A 7388-nucleotide genomic window follows, 5' to 3' on the forward strand; every position below is an offset into this window, starting at 1 on the left:
ATATCCACCTGTTATTTTGAAGGTCTGCAGAGTTTACATTATAGACTACTCTTCAGTTCATCTCTTTCCTAGATTAGTGGCTTCTCTACTCAAATATCATATCAGGTAGCAAGACAGTCATCAAAATCATTCAAAAATGTATTAACAGAAATGTAAGTTGACCTCACAGGAACCATCATGTAGAAAGCTCCAGTGTGGATATACAAACTCAGATAATACTCACAGAACCAGAGACACACTATTTCTTCATTCTAAAATCTTCAATATTTGATGATTTGCCCTGCTGTTTTCTGATCCCATGCGAGCAGCCATAACTAAAGGTACATTAACCTTTGATCATACTCAAAACACAGGCAAATGGAAATAAGCATTAGAAGTTGATGCTTCTAATAATACTTAAACTCTCAAAAAATGTTGTACTGAGCACATCGCAGTCACACAGGCACACTGGACGTAAAGAAATCTGAAACTATGAGCACAGTGATTTTACTCTAACTAGGCAAAATAGATCATAGCATATTTTTTTGATCCAATACTTAGGGGCTAGGAGCAAGATTAGAGTTTTGTTGCCAAAAGGAGAGACTATCTGGAATGTTCCCAAAGCAAATATATTTCCTTAGAGAAAACATTCATTTTAGTATTTGATACTTATGTTTCCTTATATCCTTTAAACCAACATTTAACATGAGTCAAAATACTGCAATAGTTAAAATTTATAGAACTTCGATAGACTGTGTGAGAAATATCCTACAAAATCGTTGTGAAATACTCTCACAGATTTATCTTTGAGATAATAACAATGCAGGCTGTAAGCATTTTATTAAAGAAAGTGAAGGTTATTTATCTCCACTCATAATTTTAGAGCTAATATGAGAATAATCATTACATGTTTCATGTAAAATTATCAAAATAATTGAAATAACAGATAGCATTTACACATAAATAAACTAAGGGTTAGAAGTGATTAGTAGCTCATGGAGTAGCTTAGTAGGTAAAACACATGTGGGCTATGGCACACGCTTGCACACAAACGCATAGAAACAAATGAAAGAGTCAAAAATGTAGTATGCTTTATAACGTTAATATATATTGTATTTATATTTTATCATGTTACTATAAAGAAAGGGAGGAAAGAGGAGAAGGAAGAAGAAAAAGAAGAAGGAGAGAGAGATAGTCATCTCTGGTTTTGCTATGAATTGTGGCTACTTACATAAGATGACTGTGTGTGATTTTTCATATGGAAGTGTGAATCTGTATAACAGTGGTTGATGCCATAGATATATAATCTAGGCAAATTATGTGGTCTTCAGAAATGATAATAAGTGGTGCTCATAAAATACAATAAAAATTATAGGGCTTGATAACAAATCAATAGTAATAGGCCTATGCTTTTCAATAGGTATATAGGATCTAGCACAGTGGGTAAATACTTTGTTATATCCAAGGATATGTAGTATTGTAGAACTAAGTCCCATTATTTTTGAATATTAGATAGGGCATCCTTGTTATATAGTGGGATATGGGCTCATGATTAAAATGAATGTTGTCATGGAGACCAGTTATTGAACATTAGATGTGATTTAATGAATTGAGATATGAAAATCAAAATATTTGAGAAATAGAAGTATGGTTAGATTTTGTCAGGGAAGAGTTTCCAGATTATTGGGGTATCCAGATAGCTCTGTGCAGTTCATCTATAGTTATTATCACCTAAAATTATATGCTGTATTTGCATTCAGAACTTCATGTGCACAGATTTTATTGTTCTTTCTCTTGCCCTAGATCAATAGTTCTGATGAGGCCTTTGTGCTTTCATGCTGAGCCTTCCCTAGTCATTTGTTACTGTGAATTTCTGAGCAGCTGAGTCTGGGAATGTTTCTGCTCCCTCTTTCACTCTAACATTCCTGTAGAGCAAGTGTTTAGCAAGGCTGGTTACAAGATGTTTCCATCCATGCAGTACATTCAGTATATAAGCATACTGTTTCCTTAATTCAATGTACTAGGTTAAGCCCTGATTTTTTTTCTTAAAATATTTTTGACTGTTGAGTGTGTATTTCAGGGTTATTGATCTTCTCCTTTAGCATTTGAGCTCTAGATAGTTCATTGAAACCTATAAGGATATTGGCTTCCTAACTTTTAGCAGGAACTTGACATGACAAAGTTTGGTAATATATAGTACAGGGACTGTACTCTATGCTATTTTAATGAGGTGCATTTAAAGAACTTCAGTATGCCATGTCCCAATTCCTTTTCTGTTTTCCTGATGGGATGCTGTTATAATATATGAAAGCTGGTATTAAAGTGTTTTTTTTATTTTTAATTGTAACCTTTTACATACTATATAATCTTATTGTGTCTTCTAGTAATATCAGGAGCTACTCCCATAAAGTCTCAACAACATAATCTTAAAATGATGACACCAGAGGATGTGCCACAGTGGACTGGAAATAGCCTATGAAGCCTCAGTCCTACTCGAAGAACTATAGTTAGCTCAGGAAAGGTGGGATTGGACTAGATGTCTTCCCCACAGAAGAGCAGCCCAAGTAGTTGTCCAGTGCCAAATGGTCAGCCTTGAAGACATACTTACAATAAACATTTAAAAGACTGAAAAGGTTATATTTAGGAATATACATTTATTGACATACATATATAAACATGAAATAACAGTTAATGAAAAAATAAAGGCCATGAGTTTGAAGGAAGCAGGGAGAGTTAAATAGGAGGGTTTGGAGCAAGGAAGGGGAAAGGAGAAATGTTGTAATTATACTATAATCTCAAATAAACCTTATGTTATACTAATGGTCACATTTCTTTTTTAAGTTCTCTAGGACATTTGTAGTTTTTCCTTGTAGTGTATACTTTGGAACTTGTAAAATGCCTCAATCCTTTCTTTCCTCTTTATATATAAACAAATAAGCACTTTCTTCGACAAATAAGTACCAGAGGACACACAATTTCAGTATTTGGGAAATGGAGTCAGGAGTGCTAAAAATCTAAGATCAGATTCAGCTACATAATGAATTCAAAGCCAACATGGTCCACATGAGAAACTATCTCAAAGAAAGAAAAAAAAAAGGTGAAGACAAGAAAATAGAAAAAAGAAATGTAAAACAAAAGAGATGAAAAAAATGTCTATAAGTCTATGATCACTGTGTCCTACTGCCAAATTAACTTCTCTGCAGCAAAGAGTATCCTCTGGTGACACTCAACAGAAAGTCAACACAAACTAGCCCAGATTCAATGTGAGCTTTATTGGTCCATGTATCCAGGAAGGACAAGGGTGAATCTGAGGTTGAGTGGAACCAGGAAATTGAATGTCTTCAGAATACTTTGTATGTCCGTCTCTTCTTGTATTCTTCCTAGATGGATTCACTTATATTTTAGTGCAGCAAGGTTAGCTGGGAGTTAGGCGGTTGACAATTCTGTATTTGTGCTGACAGTGTCATGGACTAGCAGGTAATACGTCCAAAACAGCTACTGTCTGTATTTAAGAGGAGAGTGAAAAAGTTGTTTTATTTTTCCCATGGTTGGAGTCTTTATTCTTTTATTGAGTCTTCTATTGTCTATGTAATGCAATATGAAATATTTTAAATAAAAATTAAGATATGCAGTAATGCTAGACAAAACAAACATCCACACATGTGCACAACATGTATGTGTAGAAGTGCCAGTTTATGGTTGTGTTTGTGGCCTCTGTAAGAGCTTCTCTAGAGATACCTCCTCTTACAAGTCTCATTTTGCTCTCTGAATAGTACTCCATTGTGTATATGTTCCACATTTTATTTATCCATTCTTCAGTTGAAGGGAATCTAGGCTGTTTCCAGGTTCTGGCTATTACAAATAATGCTGTTATGAACATAGTTGAGCATGTGTCCTTGTGGTATGATTGAGCATTCCTTGGGGATATGCCCAAGAGTGGTGTAGCTGGGTCTTGAAGGAGGTTGATTTCCAATTTTCTAAGAAAGTGCCATATTGATTTCCAAAGTGGTTGTACAAGTTTGCACTCCCACCAACAGTATAGGAGTGTTTCCATTGCTCCACATCCTCTCCAACATAAGCTGTCATCAGTATTTTTGATGTTAGCCATTCTGACTCAACAGAGAAAAACAATGACATCATGAGGTTTGCAGGCAAATGGATGGAACTAGAAAATATCATCCTGAGTGAGGTAACCAAGACTCAGAAAGACAAGAATGGTATGTACTCACTCATAAGTGGATACTAGATGTAAAGCAATGGATAACTAGACTGCAACTCATAACTACAGGGAGGCTACCTAGTAAGGAGGATCCTAAGAAAGACACAGGAATCACCCAATAACAGAGAAATGGATGAGATCTACATGAGTAAGTTGGGGATGAGTGGGTAATGGAGGGCAAGGGTGGGGGAAAGAGAGCTTAGAGGAGTCAGAGGTCCCAGCTGGATCAAGAACAGAGTGGGAGAACAAGAAAAGAGATACCATGATAAATGAAGACCCCATGGGAATAGGAAGAAGCAGAGTGCTAGAGAGGTCCCCAGAAATCCACAAAGATACCTCCACTGTAGACTACTGGCAATGGTCTAGAGAGTGCCTGAGCTGACCTACTCCCATGACTGGATTGCCAAACACCCTAACTGTCATGATAGAGCTTTCATCCAGTGACTGATGGAAGCAGATGCAGAGTTTTACAGCCAAGCCCCAGGTGGAGCTCCAGGAGTCCAATTGGCGAGAGAGAGGAGGAATTATATGAGCAAGAGATATTGAGACCATGATTGGAAAAAGCACAGGGACAAATAGCCATAGCAGAAACACATGAATTGTGAACCAATAGCTGAGGAGCCCCCATGGAACTGGACCAGGCCCTCTGGATAAGTGAGACAGTTGATGAGCTTGAACTGTTTAGGAGGCCGCCAGGCAGTGGGACCAGGAACTGTCCTTGATGCATGAGCTGGCTTTTTGGATCTTAGGGCCTATGCTGAGACACTTTGCTCAGCCTTGGTGCAGGGAGGAGGGGACTTGACCTGCCTCAACTGAATCTACCAGGCTGAGCTGACTCCCCAGGGGAGACCTTGCCTTGGAGGAGGTGGGAATAGGGGGTATATTGAGGGGGAAGGCTGGGGGATGGGAGGAGAGTGGACAGGGGAATCCATGGCTGATATGTAAAATTAAATTAATTATAAAATAAAAATATTTTAAAAAAGAAGATATCATGAGTTTACAACAACAAGAACAAAAACAAGTCTCATTTTGCGCCTTATACTTTCTGAACTATGAGTGGTGTACAGGAGATTTAGTTTACTTTTAGTAAAATGTAGCTTTTAAGAATACTGTCAATCCTTCCATGAACTTATATTTCCCATTTGTTTTTTTTTTGCTATTTCAATGCACAAGGAAATGGTTTTTCCCTTCATTCTTACAGATACTTAAGTCAAGATACATTGTATGCTGAATTTTCTATTTGTATAAGTACCACATGAAGCTCTGCACTGTTTACATGCATGATCCTAAGATCACTTAACTTGAACTGTGAAGTAACAGGGTCCAAAAGGTCAAATATCTTTAAGTGTTTGATCATTGTTCCTAAATTTGTTAGATATGAACATTGTAATTTGTTCCAACAAATTATAATCTTTTTATAAATTTATTTTTTATTCATTTTACATACCAACCACAATTCCCCCCATCCTCCTGCTTTCCCTACCTCCCCCAACCCACCCCCATGCACTCCTCGGAAAGAATAAGGCCTCCTATGTGGAGTCAATAAGGCCTGGCACGTTCAGTTGAGGCCAAGCTGGATCCTCCCCGCCCCCCCAAAAAATATTTCAAATCCATAATATATATTTTCTCAAAGAAAGTAACATTGAAAACATCAATGAATAAAAATATTTTCTCAATTTCCTCATTTTTCTATGATCAAAACACTAATTTATATTATATGCAAATTCTAAGGCTAAAACTGTTTTACCTTCTCTATGACTGAGTATTCCTCGACTCCCATAACATTCAACTTAAGAATTGGCTGTTGTAAGTTTGGTGCTTGTTTGTTTGTCTATACTGGCAGCCCAATTGCTTTTCTCTGCAACTTTATAATCAGGAAATAACTCGGAGAACGCATCTCCCAAACACTGCTCCTCGCATTTCTGTCATTTTCTTCCTTAGAAGTTAAGTTAGCTTCTAGTAACTAGGAAGAGCTAGTGAATAATTATAGTATATGATTTTCAATCAAATATCCAGATTAGGACCTCCAACATAAGGGATCATTATAAAGACCCTGACTTCAGAATTAGAATTTACTTGGTGTTACTTTGAAGAGATTCATCTCTCCAAATATATCCACAAACTTCTCTTGTGTTTTCCAGGTTAATAGTTCCTGTTGGTGCACAATGCAACAAATCCCTTCTGTGATCTCAGTTTCCAAACTGGAAGTTCAAATGCTCACTGCTTTCTGCTTAGCATCTCCTCAGCCTGAAATCAAAGTGAGTTAGGCAGCACTCCCATCTGAAGTGCAGATGCTCTTCAAAGCTCCAACAATGCTGGACTGACTCAATTTCATCAAGACTCCTTGGAGGTCCCTGTATCCTCTCCTGCTGCCAAGAGAGAATGTTCCACCCTCACAGAAGCCTCTGTATTCTGTGCTTTATATCTTGAAACCAGCAGGAGAGACTGTGTCTTGCATCACATCCTGTTCAGCTGTTAAGGACTCTTCCAAACAGAAGCAGATGTATCTCTTTTTGAGAACTATGCCCATGGAGAATAATGATTGTAACTTAAAAAAACAATTATTTGGGGCTTTAGTTATGTTTGCAAATTGCTTTCACAGCACCATCAGTAAGCATTTAGTGCCAACTGTGACAGGTATGTGAAACAAAAATTGCTGAGAATCTTGGAACCTGTAACAAAATGCAGCCTATCTCATCAGAGGAAGGTTTCATTCACAACTTGCACTGATCCCCTGAATGAAGAGTGAATCCATGGTATTTCTATCTGCAGAATTTACTACTAACTGGATATAAATCTTAAACAAATGTATTAATACTTTACATGGTATACAAAAATATACAATAAATCTATATATACATGATCATAAGGCTAATTTATTGAATTCACTAATCCAAGGTTCAAATGAATGAATTTATTGATATGCCTGTGTCTAGTACATGGTGATACAGCAATCTTTTTCTTATCTCTTTTTCTTTCTTGAGATCAGTGCTTAAAACTATATTACAACATTTTTAACATATGTGGTTTGACCATAAACAGATTAAAATAGAGCCAGCAAGATGGTTCTGAATGTGATGATGCATACTTGTCACCAAGCCTGACAATCTGAGTTCAATGCCCAGGTCTCATATGCACGCACATAGCACACACACACATACACACACACACAAAGACAGAGAGACAGAAA

The sequence above is a fragment of the Peromyscus maniculatus genome, chromosome 9 (assembly GCF_049852395.1).
Source record: "Peromyscus maniculatus bairdii isolate BWxNUB_F1_BW_parent chromosome 9, HU_Pman_BW_mat_3.1, whole genome shotgun sequence".
Taxonomy (NCBI): Eukaryota; Metazoa; Chordata; class Mammalia; order Rodentia; family Cricetidae; genus Peromyscus; species Peromyscus maniculatus.